Genomic DNA, 17,712 nt, shown 5'->3' on the forward strand with positions numbered 1-17,712 from the left:
GTGCCGAACACCCCCCCGGTTCAGTTCGCACCAGAACCTGTGAAGGGACCGAAAATTTGCACGAACTTTAGAACCCCATTGACGTCTATGGGACTCGAACGTTCGAAATCAAAGGTGCTCATTTTAAAGGCTAATTTGCATGGTATTGTCCTAAAAAGGGTTTGGGGACCCGAGTCCTGCCCCAGGGGACATGTATCAATGCAAAAAAAAGTTTTAAAAACGGCCGTTTTTTTCGGGAGCAGTGATTTTATTGATGCTTAAAGTAAAAAAAAAAAAAAAGTGAAATATTCCTTTACATATCGTACCTGGGGGGTGTCTATAGTATGCCTGTAAAGTGGTGCGTGTTTCCCGTGCTTAGAACAGTCCCTACACAAAATGACATTTTTAAAGGAATAAAAGTCATTTAAAACTGCTTGCGGCTTTAATGTAATGTCGGGTCCTGGCAATATGGATGAAAATCAGTGAGACAAACGGCATGGGTACCCCCCAGTCCATTACCAGGCCCTTTGGGACTTGTATGCATATTAAGGGGAACCCCGCACCCAAATTAAAAAAAGAAAGGTGTGGGGCCCCCAGGCCCTATATACTCTGAACAGCAGTATACAGGCGGTGCAAACAAGACAGGGACTGTAGGTTTGCTGTTAAGTAGAATCTGTTTGTAATTTTGAACTGGTACATTTTTAACGTGTTTAGCTCCAGCCAAAAAATCTATTTTAAGCTTTTTGGAAAACATAGGGAAGGGTTATCACCCCTGTGATATTTGTTTTGCTGTCTGTGCTCCTCTTCAGAAGATTTCACCTCACTTTTTGTCCCAATGACAAATGATGAGCATGTACCCAACACTGTGGTCAAACAGTTCGAGGGACTCCTCAGGAGGACATGTTGGGGCTAGGGAAGGAGTCACTGATGCCATTGAGCCGAGGGAAGAGGCCACGTTGGCAGCTGCTTTGACAGACAAAGTACCCTGAGCATGGGTGAGAGAGGATGAGGAGGATGATGACGGCTTGGTCATCCACTCCACCAAATCTTCCGCATGTTGCGGCTCAACGCAGCCAGCTGCCGAAAAAAAGGCCAAGCGCGTCCCACGGCCACGTGCTGATGAGGATGCACCGTGTCCACGACCAGCACTGTTGCCTCTAGACACAGAGCCTGCTTGCCCTCTTTTATTGGCTTGCGATTGTCTGCCTCTCCTTGTTGGCCTTCCAGACATACTAATGGCCTGCAGTGAGATGTAGCTGCACTAAGCTGGGATATATATATATATATATATATATATATATATATATATATATATATACTGATACTGCAGCTAGCAAAATCAACTGCCTGCCTGTAGTATTATTAGTATGAGAACACCACCAATCTTCTACAGGTAGCTTTAGCTGAACACTGTGCAGAGGTCGCACTACATTAACTTGTAGCTTTAGCTGAACACTGTGCAGAGGTCGCACTACACTAACTTGTAGATTTAGCTGAACACTGTGCAGAGGACGCACTACACTAACGTTTAAATAATGTAGCTGCCTGCGGTAGTGATAGGATCAGGAAAACACCACCAACCTTCTACAGGTAGCTTTAGCTGAACACTGTGCAGAGGTTGCACTACACTAACTTGTAGCTTTAGCTGAACACTGTGCAGAGGTCGCACTACACTAACTTGTAGCTTTAGCTGAACACTGTGCAGAGGTCGCACTACACTAACTTGTAGCTTTAGCTGAACACTGTGCAGAGGACGCACTACACTAACGTTTAAATAATGTAGCTGCCTGCGGTAGTGATAGGATCAGGAAAACACCACCAACCTTCTACAGGTAGCTTTAGCTGAACACTGTGCAGAGGTCACACTACACTAACGTTGAAATAATGTAGCTGCCTGCGGTAGTGATAGGATCAGGAAAACACCACCGACCTTCTACAGGTAGCTTTAGCTGAACACTGTGCAGAGGTCGCACTACACTAACTTGTAGCTTTAGCTGAACACTGTGCAGAGGTCGCACTACACTAACTTGGAGCTTTAGCTGAACACTGTGCAGAGGTCGCACTAAACTAACTTGTAGGGGATGTGGCTGGTGGGCGTGACCGAAGGCTGAGGGGAAGGGGAGGGCGTTGCGGACCCGAACCCAGCTGCTCCTCCTGATATCCACGCTGGAAGCCGGAATACCGGAGCGGTAATCTCCATGCTTGTGGCGGCCGGATTCCTGGGAGATAGGGGAGACATCCTAGCGTCCTAACGATCGGTTCACCCGAGGACCGGACCGGCGCGCTGCCTCTGCCTGCCTTTTTTTTTTTTTCTCTCTCTCCGGAGACAGGAGTGCATGACCCATAGGATCCTTCGTTAGAACGCTTGTGCTGGCTGAACACAAGCAGGAGGACGCTGCTGAGCTGAACGGCTGACTGGTTGGTGGGGTAAGATACACTGCACAGGTATGCTGCATGATATGCGCTGTATGTCTTAGGAAAAGCCTGTTTGCATTTCTCCTGGACAAGACTGTTGGAAGCTTCCCCTTGGGGGGTCCCCGTGGTGAGTTCCTACCTTTGAAGAGTGGAGGGGGACATTGGAAGCTGGAGAAGTGGCCGTGAGGAGGGGAGTGAATACACTGGCTAAATACACTGGCTAAAGTTTAATTGCATGTTACATTTACTTTCTTGGAAATCCTAAGTGGTGAGGGAGGACAGGATGACCAAGAAAAAAGGGGTAGAGGAGACCGCAGCACAAGAAGGAGCTGGGGCACATAATTTGCGTGGCCCCAAGGATAAAGCAGGCCAAGGTGCAGCAGCAAAATTGGAACGCTTTGCCCATACACCAAACTGTACACCTAAGAAAGGTAGCCAGATGGGGGGTGCGCAGCATCAAGGGGCCCAGGCCAATCACCCTGGGGGGAGGAAAAGTCAAGGCCCAGCCCAAGCTTGTGTACCCACAGTCACCGAACCAGCGTCGCAGACACATTTGGGTAGGGAGAGCGGTTTGGGTAATGAAGCGATAGAGGATAAGGGGATACCAGAGCAGGAACCATCTTTAAAGGACATTTTTCTAGCAACGAATGCCTGCAAGACCGCGCTGTCTGATTTATCGGACCAGCTTAGAGGTATTAGAGACGATTTAGTTGTGCTGAAAAGGGATATGCAGGAGGTATGCGCTCGGACCACTACCCTCGAGGAGAGACTTAGTCAGGTGGAAGATGATGTGAATCCGCTAAGACAGGAGGTTAAAAGGATGAAGGAACAATTGGACACCTGCTTAAGGAAGATGGACGAACATGAGAACAGGGCACGTAGGAAGAACGTGAGGGTCCTGGGTCTCCCCGAAAGAAGCGAGGGTAACAACCCGGTAGAATTTATGGAGGGATGGTTCAGGGATGTGTTTGGCAAGGACACACTTTCTAGCTTGTTTGCTATTGAACGAGCACATAGAGTGGCCCCTAGGATTCCATCTTTAGGGGGTCAGCCAAGGCCTCTTATAGTTAAACTTCTGTTTTTTGGAGACAAAGTCACTATCCTTCAGAAAGCAAGGGAGATGAAAAATATTTTATACAACGGTGCAAGAATATCCCTGTATCCAGATTTCTTCCCTGAGCTGCAGAGACAGAGGGCAAAGTTTATAGAGTGCAAACGGAGTCTACGGCAACATAAAATAGGCTATGCACTGTTATACCCAGCTCGTTTACGAGTAACAGTAAATGGGGAGGTACAGTTCTTTAATACTCCTGCGGAAGTGTTTTCATGGCTGGAGAAGAACGAGGGAAGGTTTCGGCCGGGAGAAAGGCCTTAGAAGAAGAGCGGAAGGCCTTAGAAGAGGAGCAAGGGGGAAGAGGAGGATAGAATTTGAGGTTCTTTTTTGCCCAGCGAGTAGATGCATATTTGGGGACATAACTCCTTTTTTTTTTTTTTCCCCTGGTCTTCATTGTTTTTTCAGGTCTTCTTCCCTCTCCCTCTTTCATGGTTATATTTGCAGAGGTGTGGGTTTAGGGAGGTAGTGAATAAGAATCCTTTATATGTTGGTTACGATGGGGGTAATTCCCCCTCTTATATGGGTTCGGGTTGCAATGCAAAGGGGGAAGGAGGTGTATCCACGGTTTGTGGGTTAACACGGTCACTTTAGAAGCTCGGTGAGATGGGCCCAAGGTTGGGTCGGGGGGGGGGAGGGGGGAGGGGGGGATGGGATGGGGGAGGGAGGGGGGTTGGGTGGGATTGGGGAGGGAGATGTGCATGTGGTTGTTGGGGGGGAGGGAGGGGGGGTAAAAGGGTAATGTGGTGTGAAGTAGGAAGTACTGAAGAAATACAAAAAGTTAAAACACTAAAATTTCTAATTTTAAGCACAATAGTTTTTGGAATAGAGAATTATGTTGAATTAAGACAGAGGAATAGGTGAATGGTAGGCACTAAAACAGATAAGAGGGTAACTTTAGGAAAATTTAAATATATGAAGATATGCTCATGGAATGTGAGAGGGGTGAAAGATGTATGTAAGAAGCAAGCAATTTTTTCTACGGCCAGAACAAGGGATGTCAGGATACTCTGCCTCCAGGAGACCCACCTAGATAAGGATACGGTGAACATTTTGAGGAATAGGAACTATCAAGAGCAGTATCACTCAACTCATACCTCATATTCAAGGGGAGTGAGTGTGTTGATAAATACAGGGTTGGTTTTCTCCTGCAGGCAGAGTAAACTGGATAAGTATGGTCGATATGTTTTTCTCTACTGTAATATTGAGGGGTGGGACTGTATTCTTGCAAGCGTGTATATTCCTCCACCATTCAAAACAGAGATACTTAGCGAATTGATAGGCTTCATAGCGGACAAATCTGGGGTACCAGTTGTAGTGACAGGGGACTTTAATATGGCCATGGATAACTGTGTAGATAGATTTCCGACAAAGGGGATCCCTGGAGGGTCATCTAAGGGCCCGCTTTTCCAATTCTGCAAGGAAGTGGGATGGGTGGATGTCTGGAGGAAGTGGCATCCGAGCGAGAAGCAATATTCATGTCACTCGAGGACACATGCTACTCTGTCCAGGATTGATTTGGTGCTCTGTAATGAGGAAGCCCTGAGGATAGTGGGAGGGATAGATTACGAGCCAAGGGGGCTCTCGGACCACTCTCCATTGGTCTTTTCAGTTAAAATGGGGTGGCGTGTTGGAGGGGGGGAGTGGAGACTGAACCCCTTTTGGCTTGAATTAATCGAGGACGATGAGGGGATCGTTGGTAATTTGGAAGAATTCATAAATATGAATGTAGGATCCGCCCTGATAGGTATAACCTGGGACGCCTTGAAGGCGTTCCTTAGAGGGGTCTTCATTCAGAAAATCTCCTATGCCAAAAAGAAAACACAGGCCAGGGAATATGGAATAAGAGAAAAGGTAAGGGTGGCAGAAGGGAAGTACTTGGAGGAGCCAACCATAGCTAGATATGAGGATTGGGTAGAAGGCCAGGAAGAATACAGGAAACTAGTACTGGAAAAAGAAGAAAAGAGTAGAATGTTTCAGAAACAGAACTTTTTTTGTGAAGGGGAATTAGTTGGTAGAACTTTGGCATTGATAGCCAGGGCAAATGGCCCCTCATCCACCATATCAGGAATATGGGATAAGGACGGGAATACTATTAGAACCACCCCGGGTATAGTGGAAGTGTTTAAAGACTACTATGAAGGTCTGTATAGGGCCCCACAGTCGGATGTAGAGGGGGAAATGTGGGAGTTTTTTGAGAAATTGACGATAACCCCATTATCCAGCGAGGAGAGAGATGCCCTGGAAACTCCGTTGACATTGGTGGAGTTGCAAGGAGTGGTAAAGGAAATGGCGAATCAAAAAGCGCCAGGACCTGACGGTCTGCCCATAGAAACTTATAAGAGATATGGGGATGTTTTGCTCCCAAAACTATTGGAAGTTTTGAATGGTGCCTTTATGGAGGGTAGATTGCCCATGTCTATGACAGAAGCTACTATTGTAATTTTGCTAAAGGAAGGGAAGGAACCGTTAGATGTAGCTTCATATAGACCAATCTCACTTCTATGTACAGATATTAAAATTCTGGCAAAAGCCCTAGCAAACAGGTTAAAAAAGATAATTGCGAAAGTAATCCACTCAGATCAGACTGGCTTCATACCGGGTAGATCGGTGAGTACGAATATTAGAAGATTGTACAGTAATATACAAGTACCTACGGAGAAGGAAGGGAATAGAGCCATCTTATCACTAGACGCGGTCAAGGCATTTGACTGCCTTGAGTGGCATTATTTGTGGAAAGTACTGGCAGAGTTCAAATTTGGCCCTAATTTTGTGAACTGGTTGAGTCTATTATATGACAAACCAAGAGCCAGAGTTAGGGTTAATGGTGAGTGCTCCGGGTGGTTCCAGCTGGGGAGGGGGACGAGACAGGGGTGCCCATTGTCGCCCCTGCTCTTCGCCCTCGCGCTGGAACCTCTGGCGGTCGCCCTAAGAATGTCGCAAGAATTCCAGGGTTTTAAAAGAGGGGGGGTAGAGGAGAAAGTCGCAATGTATGCGGATGATATCCTGTTGTTCCTGGAAGACACACAAGCTTCCTTGCTAGGGGCTATGAAATTGATTAAAGAATTCGGGCGCTTCTCGGGTTTGAGAATTAACTGGGAAAAATCTTCTCTTTTACCAATAGATCCCCTGGTAAACCCGCTCCCAGGACAGGTAAACTCCATAAAAACTGTAAATCAAATGAGGTACTTGGGGGTAAATATAACCAAAGACCCAGGGCAGTATATAACTGGCAATGTAGTACCATTAATGACAAAATTAAAACAGAAGAGCCGGGTGTGGGTTGGCCTTCCTCTCTCGGTCGCCGGTAGATGCAATCTTATTAAAATGATATGGATGCCGCAAATTTTGTTTGTGTTACACAATTCTCCTGTCTGGATTCCGAAGCATTGGTTTAGGAAGCTGGATAGTTTGTTTAGGGAACTAATTTGGAAAAACAGAGTGGCAAGAATTAGCCTGAGAGCGCTGCGGCGGCCGAGAGAGGAGGGAGGCTTGGCGCTACCGGACCCCTGGAGTTACTTTTTGGCAGCCCAAATCCAGTTTATGAGAGGCAGTAATCTGGTGGAAGAAAGGGTAGGAAGAAATAGTGTATGGTTGTACAATATCAGTCACGATACAGAGGTGGAGGCAGTGGAGGCTGAACTTTTTGGATATAGCTGCCCAACAACTCAGCTAATGATCAAATGCTGGAAGACGGTAAAGGCTGTATTGGGATATACAGGGTACTCCGAGTTTTCCCCGATATGGAATAATAAAAATCTGAATGAGCTTAGTATTATGGGGAAAATAGAAGAATGGGACAGGAGGGGTATTCACTGCCTGGCGCAACTGTATAAGGCAGGGAGGCTGAAAACATTTCAAGAGATAAAAGAGGAGTTTGCATTTCCCAATAGATTATTTTTCAGTTACTTGCAAGTAAGGCATGCCCTGGAGGTACAATTCAGAGGCAAGGCGATAGAGTGGAGTGAAATGCCCTTGTTAAGGAAACTGGTAAACACCAAGGGGTCTAAAGGGCTGATCTCACAAATGTACAGGAGTATAAGTAAGGCGGGGCAAGAAGGGGAGGTGGAGTCCAGGAAGAAAACTAAATGGGAAGAAGAGGTTGGTACAATAACGGAGGAACAATGGAAATTTATTCTGGCATTAGGTTCAAGGATATCTCTATCACCGTCACAGGGGGTCTCTTATCTATATTTGATTTATAGACTTTACTATACACCAGAGAAATTATTTAGGTATGGTAAGAGGCAGGATGCGAAGTGTCAGCGGTGCGGAGATAGGAGAGGAGACCTAGTGCATATGTTTTGGCGATGCCCCAAGTTATACAGGTATTGGGAAAAATTAGTGGAGGAGATTAACGCAATATTTGGGTCTTCTCTGGAAATGGAGGCCAGAACTTGCCTGTTGAGTTTGATGGAGGAAAATTATATGCTGAAAGACACCCAGACCGCTATTATAAGATGCCTGTTTCAGGGAAGGAAAATTATAGCACGGAAGTGGCAGGAGAAAGAACCCCCAACAGTGGGAGAATGGAAAAAAGAGGTTAATGATATGATCACGAAAGAGGAATTCTGGTACAGAAAGAGAGGTAGTTTAAGGAAATATAAGAATATATGGAAGCTATGGCTAGAGAATGAATGGGTTGGATAGGTGTAAGAATATAAGGGGGTATGGGTGGTGTGTGAATGGGATGAGAGGATGGTGAAGGGGAATAGAGGGATGGGGGGGGGTATGAGGGGAAAATGGAGGGTTTTAGGGGTTTGTGAATATTACTGAAGACTGTATATGTGTTCTCTGTATGATCTGCTCGCTTAGAGGAAATCTGTATTTTACTTTTAATCATAAAGTCTAGGATTAATAAAAATAGAACATTAGCCACAATGATGTGAAAAAAAAGAGACGGGACAAATTTTGATTTTCAAAGTTGATACGACTTCTCTTAAGATAAGTTTCGCTGAAGTGGCAAAAAAAAAAAAAAAAAAAAACTAACTTGTAGCTTTAGCTGAACACTGTGCAGAGGGTGCACTACACTAACTTGGAGCTTTAGCTGAACACTGTGCAGAGGTCGCACTACACTAAAAAATAATGTAGCTGCCTGCGGTAGTGATAGGATCAGTAAAGCACCACCAATCTTCTACAGGTAGCTTTAGGTGCACACTGTGCAGAGGTCGCACTACACTAACTTGTAGCTTTAGCTGAACACACGCACTACACTAACTGTAAATACTGTAGCTAATAGGACTAATAGGATCAGAAGAACACCAGCAATTTTCTTCAAATACTGTAACAACACCTGCCTGCCTGTCAGTAGGAAGATAATAACAGGAACGGATCTAGCTAAACTGAATACAGTGTATATACATATATATATATATATATATATATATATATATATATATATATATATATATATATATATATACAAAACACCTGGGATGCATATATATACACAATACACTGTAAGTGCAGCTAACTGACTGACTGTCCTGCCTAATCTATCTAACTTAAATCAAACTGTCTCTCTGTCTCTGTCTCTCAACGCCCTGGCCCTGGCTTTGGCCAATTACAGCTCTCTGTGCAGACAGGGCTGTGATTGGCCAAGCATGCGGGTCATAGTGCATGCTTGGCCAATCACCAGCCAACAATGCACTGCGATGCCGCAGTGAATTATGGGCCGTGACGCGTCACTCGAATTTGGCGTGAACGGCCCATATCGTTCGTAATTCGGCGAACGATCGAACAGACGATGTTCGAGTCGAACATGGGTTCGACTCGAACACGAAGCTCATCCCTAATCCACAGTAGTGCTCCACAAAATTACATTGAAGGCCGGTCTCTTCCATACTAGTACACTGGGGCTGGTCAGGAGCACTGCTAATCCACCTAAACCTGAAAGTGATTAAATAGTCCGCTTTCTGTCCCCCAGCACCCACTGAACATAGAGGACCCGGAGAAGTTTTTTTTTAACTAGCTGCACAGTGGTGGATTAGCTCATTGGTACACAGAATTTTGGAGTCCCTGTCCACTCTACCTCCGGCCACCACCACTGAGTTCCCATTAGCCCCAGTCACCCAGATTGGTGCCCAGGAGGAAGGGATAGGACCAGATGTATCAGCAGTGCTCTGCTGGTCCCAGGCTCCCAGCTCCAGAGCATCCACCTGCAGGAGAAGCTGCATCCCAACCACCGCAGCCTTCAACCCCTATCCCACCCCACCCTCAACTACCCTGCCTTTATTTACACTCCCTATTCCCCCACCCCCCACCCCGCCCTCACCCCACCCTCACCCCAGCCTTACCCAGCTCCCTAACTCTCCCCCCCACCCCCCAAACCATCCCTCTACCTACTGTTCCTAGGCAATAGGTATCAGTAATTGGTATCGGAAGTACTTTAAAAAAGTATCGGTACTCATACTCGATGTTAGAAAAATGGTATTGGTGCATCCCTAGTCTTTATATCTGTGTTGAGGTGTTCTTTCCATTTTAGTAAGGTTACTTTTCTGGCATAGAATAACAAGAGTCCTATTAGGTCTGTATAGTGTTTACCCATTATGTGTTTTTATTCTTAAATATAGCAAGTGGATACATTTCTGGGAGGTACAGTAGATCATAGCCCAAGCGATCATCAGCAAGGAGGGTAATGTTGCCAATAAGATGAAGTAATATGAAGGTTTAAGGAGAACATGAAAAACATCCACTGGTGTTGCGGAGCAATGGTAGTATTGAGCTAAGTGACTGATTCCTAATCTATACATTTTGTGAGAAGTATAATATAGTCAGTGAATGAAGCAGAATCATGAACACAGATCCTGGACACTGATTACTGTAGAAATAAATGTTTCCTCTACGTCCTCAAAGTTATCTTTAATTAGGGCCGGCATGGTCCTGGACCACTTTCAAAGGGAACAGGGATCTGCACAGTTGCTTGTGGATAAAGAACAGAGGAATTAGAATATTGCACTATGATCACATCATAAAAGCAACAAAAATATTATATCTCATTTCAAGTTAATTTCTTAGTATTTTGTGCCACTGGCTGGTTTACACAGGGTATATTGTGAAGCTTCTTAGTTTGGAAAAACTATTACTGCACAGAGATAATTAGCTTCCTGGTCTAATCTTTATTCTCACTTTCTCATATGTACAGTGCAGTGCTGGGAATTGCTGGGGAGGAGCAAGACAAATATTATGCCCTCCCCCCACAATGTTTTAAATGTTTAACATAAAGATCAGTTTCGTTTTCAAAAATTTTCTCTTTTGAGCATTTTCTTTTTCAAAATTTAACCTAGTGGTTTATCTTGTATGGAGGCTTGTGACTGTCTGATGATTGGGACCAAAAAGTAACTACCCCACTACTTCTATGATAGGTCACCAATCCACTTGCTGGTAGCCCTTTAGCTCCGGCCATATTGTGCCCATCTCCTTACCAGTGACTTTCTCACAATATCCCTGAACGCTAGCCTTTATATTCAAAAGAAGAGTGTCAATTCAAATGACATGTTTCCACACTTTACCGGTGTTCTTCTTCCAAGTTGGTAGTAACAAATCACATCACAGGGACATACTATCCAGGGCCACTTGACAGATCTTGCCCATCACACATATGGTGGATGTACCATAGCAGTCATCATTTGGAAGCAGCACAATACACATCACTCATAAGCCATCTTTCCTTTTCTACTGTGTCTCTCTCCTTCACAGAGTCATCAGTAATCCCGTAGAGGACTCAGACTTGCCATAGGCTCTAAGAATTCAGCTCATGTCTCCATATATGCCATTTCAGAGACAGGGTTGCTGCAGCTGCTCCTCTAGCTCTGTACACTTCGCCCAGAACCTCCAGAGGAATGTCACTCATGACAGAGAACACTTGGCCTGGCCTAAAAGGCCTTTTGCAACCAGCTCTTAGCCTCCGCCAACCATAAAGAGACAGGAAGGGTACAGCCAGTATGCTGGCATGCTGATGGGGTATCAGGCTTCAATGTCCCGTCTGCACTAGGCTCCTCCCAGCAGGAGAGCTCTAGCTAAGGGACCTAACACCTGACTTTTTCCTGTTACAATACACCATTTTGGAACACAACCACCTAGTGGCATACTAGCTAACTGCACCTGATTACAAACTGCTTTACATCCTAAAATATTTAACAAGTCCAGGATAATATAGTATAATATATTTCTCTACTACATTTATTCTGCTACTGATGATCAAATACATGTGGTTGAAATACCAATAAACATCCTTTTCCACAAATCTTCTTAACTTAACTTTTTTGGAAATGTGTCACTTTTTCATATTTATATTCAAGTTCAAGTATTTGAGCCAGTAAATGATATACAGTATATTAAATGACCCATCCTATTTTTGTGCTATCATGAATTGTAAACAAAACTGTAATTGCCGTATGCCAGAGTTCACCCCCAGAAAGGATGTGTAAAATGCATTATGCATTACAGCATATTTACCTTCTCTGTAGGCTTCTATATTTATTTAAACTTCCATAAAAAGCCCTGAATGTTGAAGAATTTAACAATCTTGTGCAAGAGGATTCCCTTACAGGCAAGCATAATCCTGAGAGTTTCTTTATGTGAATTTGTGCTTGATCACTGGCAGGGATTCACAAGGTACTGTGATCACGGACAATGGGCAATCCATATTATTTATTATGCAGCTTTCTTAGCATTGCTGCTTATAATTTAACTTACTGTTCTCCTCTTTCTGTACTACAGTTGATATAAAATGTTGATCTAAATCTGTGAAAACTGGCAAAACGCTATTGGAAACAAGGTGAAAAATTAAATTATGGTGTGTTATAAAGGTGCAATGGTCTCTAATAGCTTCTAGGAGTTATGGAGCCTCATTTCAACTATCTTGGACCTGTTCTTGTTTTTCTTTATATTTATGTGTGGTGCACAAAAACAAAACACCAAAAGTGAACCAAAAAGTGTATGTGGCCACACATAAAAATGTGCACATAGGCTGTGTTATATGGTCCCCTCCCAAAGAGGAAGGACCTGACGGGGACAAGGCAGAGCCAAAAGGCTTGGTGGACCCGGCTCCTCATGATCAGCCTAAGCCCACGAGCAAGCACTGGGTAAGGGGCTCTCTCAAAGAAAGACCCCCCCAAGGCAGGGGAGGGAGGAGCCTAAGGGCCACACATCCTCCCCATAGACTTTAGGGTAGACCCAAAGGTCCCACATCCCACAATTCTTGAGTAAAAAAGTGAAACAAAAATAAGTGCAGTAACAAACACAGAGAAAAAAGTTATTAAAAGTGCCAAAGTGAGAGGCCAGTAACAAAACCTATAGTGATACTAGGAGCACCCCTGCTTCACTCCAGGGAGCACTTAACACTGCAGACTCTTTACCTCCCTGACCTCTGGCCAGACAAGGTAGCACCCCTGAAATCAGGAGGTACTGGGCCCCTTGGAATAATCCACACTAGGGAAGTACTAGCTACTCCAACCTCACCCAGTGGGCATCTTATTCAGATTCTTTACAATGAGGAAGATCCCTCAGGACCCACATCATAACAGCAGGAATACATTCAGCCAGCCATACCAGCCAAAAGGTCAGAATGATGGTGGAACACCCCTACTAGACACCGATAGCAACAAATACTACCCTTGATCTCAGCCAAACCCATTCTCATGCTGAATTTGCTGAAAGTTTTCGTAAAAATAAAAAAAAGACATTGTGTGGCCATGGGGAAACCAGATGTTCTAGTTTTATTAATTACTTTAGTGTTTGAATACTGGCAGAATTTATTGTGTGAGATAGCGCCCCTCATGGCTGGAGGTCCAACTGTTATTCTGGGCCCCACACAGAAAGAATAAAGTCTTTTCATCTGCCTGCACTGTCCTGGCACTGATCATGAAGCTATTTTGAGGGAAATAGCTAGGGATGGTCCCAACGTTCGAGTTGAACAAATAAACATACCGGGCGTTTGCGGGAAGTTCGCCCTCTGCATATGCCCCATAATGCACTGCAAGATGGCAGTGCATTGACAGCTGCTTATTGGCCAAAGCATGCACCTGACTTGTATGCTTTGGCCAATCACAGCGCGATGTGCTGTGAGACCCATGATTGGCCACACCCCACACTATATAAGTCTGCTGCTTACATGGCAGCCGTATATAGTGACTGAATAGAGATTGGGGAGGTAGTTAGTGTAGTGTGCAGTCAGTCAGTGTAGTATCTATAATACAGTTCAGAGTATATAGTGCAGTCCATGTAGTATATTTAATACAGTTCAGAGTATATAGTGCAGTCAGTGTAGTGTATATATAATACAATTCAAAGTATATAATGCAGTCAGTGTAGTATATATAATACAGTGGAGAGTATATAGTCCAGTCAGTGTAGTATATATAATACAGTGCAGAGTATATAGTGCCATCAGTATAGTGTATATATAATACATTGCAGAGTATATAGTGCAGTCATTGTAGTATATATAATAGAGTGGAGAATATATAGTGCAGTCAGTGTAGTATATATAATACAGTGCAGGGTATATAGTGCAGTGCAGAGTATATAATACGTGTATTGAAGTGGTTAAGGGGAACCCTATGAGAGAATTAAGAAAAATAACGGCGTGGGCTCCCTCCCCCCCAAAATCCATACCAGGCCCTTTGGGTCTGGTATAGATTTTAAGGGGAACTCAACACCAAAATGTAAAAAAAAAACAGCGTGGTGTCCCCTTCAAAATCTATACAAGGCCCTTTGGGTCTGGCATAATTTTAAGGGAAACTCCATCCCAAAATTAAAAAAAAATGCTGTGGGGTCCCCCCCAAATTCATACCAGACCCATACCCGAGCATGCAGCCTGGCAGGCCAGGAAAGGGAGGGGGCGAGCGAGTGTCCCCCCCTCCTGAACCATACCAGGCCGCTTGCCCTCAACATGGGGAGGGTGCTTTGATGTGCCCCCCAAAGCACCTTGTCCCTATGTTGATGGGGACAAGGGCCTTTTCCCAACAACCCTGGCCGGTGGTTATCAGGGTCTGTGGACAGGGGGCTTATCGGAATCTGGAAGCTCCCTTTAACAAGAGGGCCCCCAGATTCCGTCCCCCCTATGTGAATGGGTATCGGCTACATTGTACCCGATACCCATTCACCAAAAAAGTGTCAAAAAGTATGTCAAAAATTAAAAACCACGAGAGACAGTTTTTGACAATTCTTTTATTAAAAAAGAAAATAAAAGTGTCCCGCGATGTACATTGATTTTCAATCAGGCTACCCGATGGACCCGAAAAATAGCAAAAACTTGAAAAGCTCCACCTCCATGGGGTCCTCCTGGTGACTGATGTCTCTTGGCTTTGACAGCTGTTATATAGGACCGAGTGACCCCATACCCTTCTGACGTTGTGTGATGTCACATCATGCCACGTCAGAGGTGGTGGGGTCATCTGGTTGCGCCAGCGGGTGGCCCCACCCTTGCCTAAATAAGAGCTGTCAAAGCGGAAAAAAAAGACAGCAGTTGCCGGGAGGCCTCCCATGGAGGCAGAGTTTTTTTCAGTTTTTCTATTTTCCGGGTCCGTCCGGCAGACGATGGACTTACATCACGGGATACTTTTTGACACTTTTTTGGGTGAATGGGTAGGTGTACAAGTAACCTGATACCCATTCACATGGGGGGGTTGGGATCTGGGGGCCCCCTTATTAAAGGGGGCTTCCATATTCAGATAAGCCCCCCACCCGCAGACCCCAACAACCACCAACCAGGGTTGTCGGGAAGAGGCCCTTGTCTCCATCAGCATAGGGACAAGGTGCTGTGGGGTGGGGCGCAGGACACTCACCCCCCCCTATGTTGAGGACATGTGGCCTGGTATGGCTCAGGAAGGGGGGGCACTTGCTTGTACCCCCCTATCATGACCTGCCAGGCTGCATGCTCGGATAAGGGTCTGGTACGGATGGATTTTGGGGGGGGACCCCACGCTATTTTTTTTTCAATTTTGGCATGGAGTTCCCCTTAATATCCATACCAGACCCGAAGGTTCAGGTTCCAGGTATTTTTTCATTGAACAAGCTGATGTTAGAAGCTGATTGGCTACCATGCACAGCTGCACTAGATTTTGCAAACTTCAGATTTAGTAAATCAACCCCTAAATCTCTCAGTGTATGGTTCCTCTCTGTCTCTGTCCTCTCTGTCCCATGACCAATTTCTAACAAGAAGACTCTCTGGGGACTCACCCCCTTCCATCTAAATATCCCAGCAACATGGTTACTAGACAACGGCCCCGCCTGGTGTCTAGTAACCAGTGATGTCACAGACAATCAGAGTCAGACAGGCCGGGAGCGAAGCCCGTGCTTAGTGCTGCACAACTCTCTGCACCCACCTCGGAACCCCCCGGTCCAGCCCCTCCTCCTCCGGCGCCCAGTGGCATTTAGCAAGGACTGATCTAGTATGACCTTTACTCTCCAGTGTCAGCCTGCCCGCTGTCAGCTAGGAATGGATGTGCCCGACTGCTCCTACTGCTTAAGTGGCAGGCGGAAGGTCCGGTGATGACATGAGAAGAAGGCAGAAGTGGCTGAAGCTGTCAAGCTGACTGAAGAGGAGCATGCAGTGTCCAGACTTCAGTCCCGGATCTTCTCCTCCCCCCTCCTCCCTGCACTTCACCACAAAGACTGAGGACATGTGCTGCAGGAAGTGAGTGACACCTACTACAAGGAACTACAGTAATTCAGATACAGATAACATGGGGATATACAGCACAGGCTGGACCGGGTTTATGTCAGGGCTGTGACAGGGAGAGAGCAAGCAGAAGTGGAATAGGGTGGCCATGAGGTAGGTGGTATGCTCTGCTTCTCCTAACATTGACATGGCATGGATTAATGGCCATCATCACTCCTCAGGACTCTCTGCAGGGGGCACTCTGGAGGTACTATCTGTGTGCCTCCAGAGTGCCCCCTTACTTCCTCCAGAGTGCTCCCTTACCTCCTCCCCTTACTTTCTCCAGAGTGCTCCTTTACTTTCTCAAGAGTGCCCCTTAGTACAGTAGTAGTAAGGGGCACTCAGAAGGGGATGTAAGGGGGCACTCTGAAGGGGGATGTAAGGGGGCACTCTGGAGGAGGATGTAAGGGGGCACTCTGGAGGAGAATGTATGGCGCCTAAGGGGGCACCCCGGAGGATGTAAGGGGGCTCTGACTATGTTAGTACCACCAGAGTGCCCCCTTACATCCCCCCTTACATCCTTCGGAGTGCCCCACCACCAAGGTGGTATAGCAGTGGCTGACAGACTATAAGGAGGTGGTATTGCACTCCTCTCCTGTACATATTACCCACTGCCATACACTCCGCACTCCACTGCTGTACATATTACCCACCGCCATACACCCCACACTCCTCTCCTGTACATACTACTCACTGCCATACAATCCACACGCCTCTCTTGTACATACTACTCACCGCCATACACTCCTCACTCCTCTCCTGTACATACTACAGACTGCCATACATTCCGCACACCTCTCCTGTACATACTACCCACCGTAATACATTCTGCACTCCTCTCCTGTACATATTACCCACCGCCATACACTCCGCACTCCTCTCCTGTACATACTACTCACCGCCATACATTCCACACTCCTCTCTTGTACATACTACTCACCGCCATACACTCCTCACTCCTCTCCTGTACATACTACCCACTGCCATACATTCCGCACTCCTTTCCTGTACATACTACCCACCATAATACATTCTGCACTCCTCTCCTGTACATATTACCCACCGCCATACACTCCGCACTCCTCTCCTGTACATACTACTCACCGCCATACACTCCGCACTCCTCTCCTGTACATATTACCCACCGCCATACACTCCGCACTCCTCTCCTGTATATACTACCCACCGCCATACATTCCGCAATCCTCTCCTATACATACTACTCACCACCATACACTCCACACTCCTCTCCTGTACATACTACCCACCGCCATACATTCCACACTCCTCTCTTGTACATACTACTCACCGCCATACACTCCTCACTCCTCTCCTGTACATACTACCCACTGCCATACATTCCGCACTCCTCTCCTGTACATACTACCCACCGTAATACATTCTACACTCCACACTCCTCTCCTGTACATACTACTCAGCGCCATACATTCCACACTCCTCTCTTGTACATACTACTCACCGCCATACACTCCTCACTCCTCTCCTGTACATACTACCCACTGCCATACATTCCGCACTCCTC

The sequence above is a fragment of the Aquarana catesbeiana genome, linkage group LG03, assembly GCF_042186555.1.
Source record: "Aquarana catesbeiana isolate 2022-GZ linkage group LG03, ASM4218655v1, whole genome shotgun sequence".
NCBI classification, from domain to species: domain Eukaryota; kingdom Metazoa; phylum Chordata; class Amphibia; order Anura; family Ranidae; genus Aquarana; species Aquarana catesbeiana.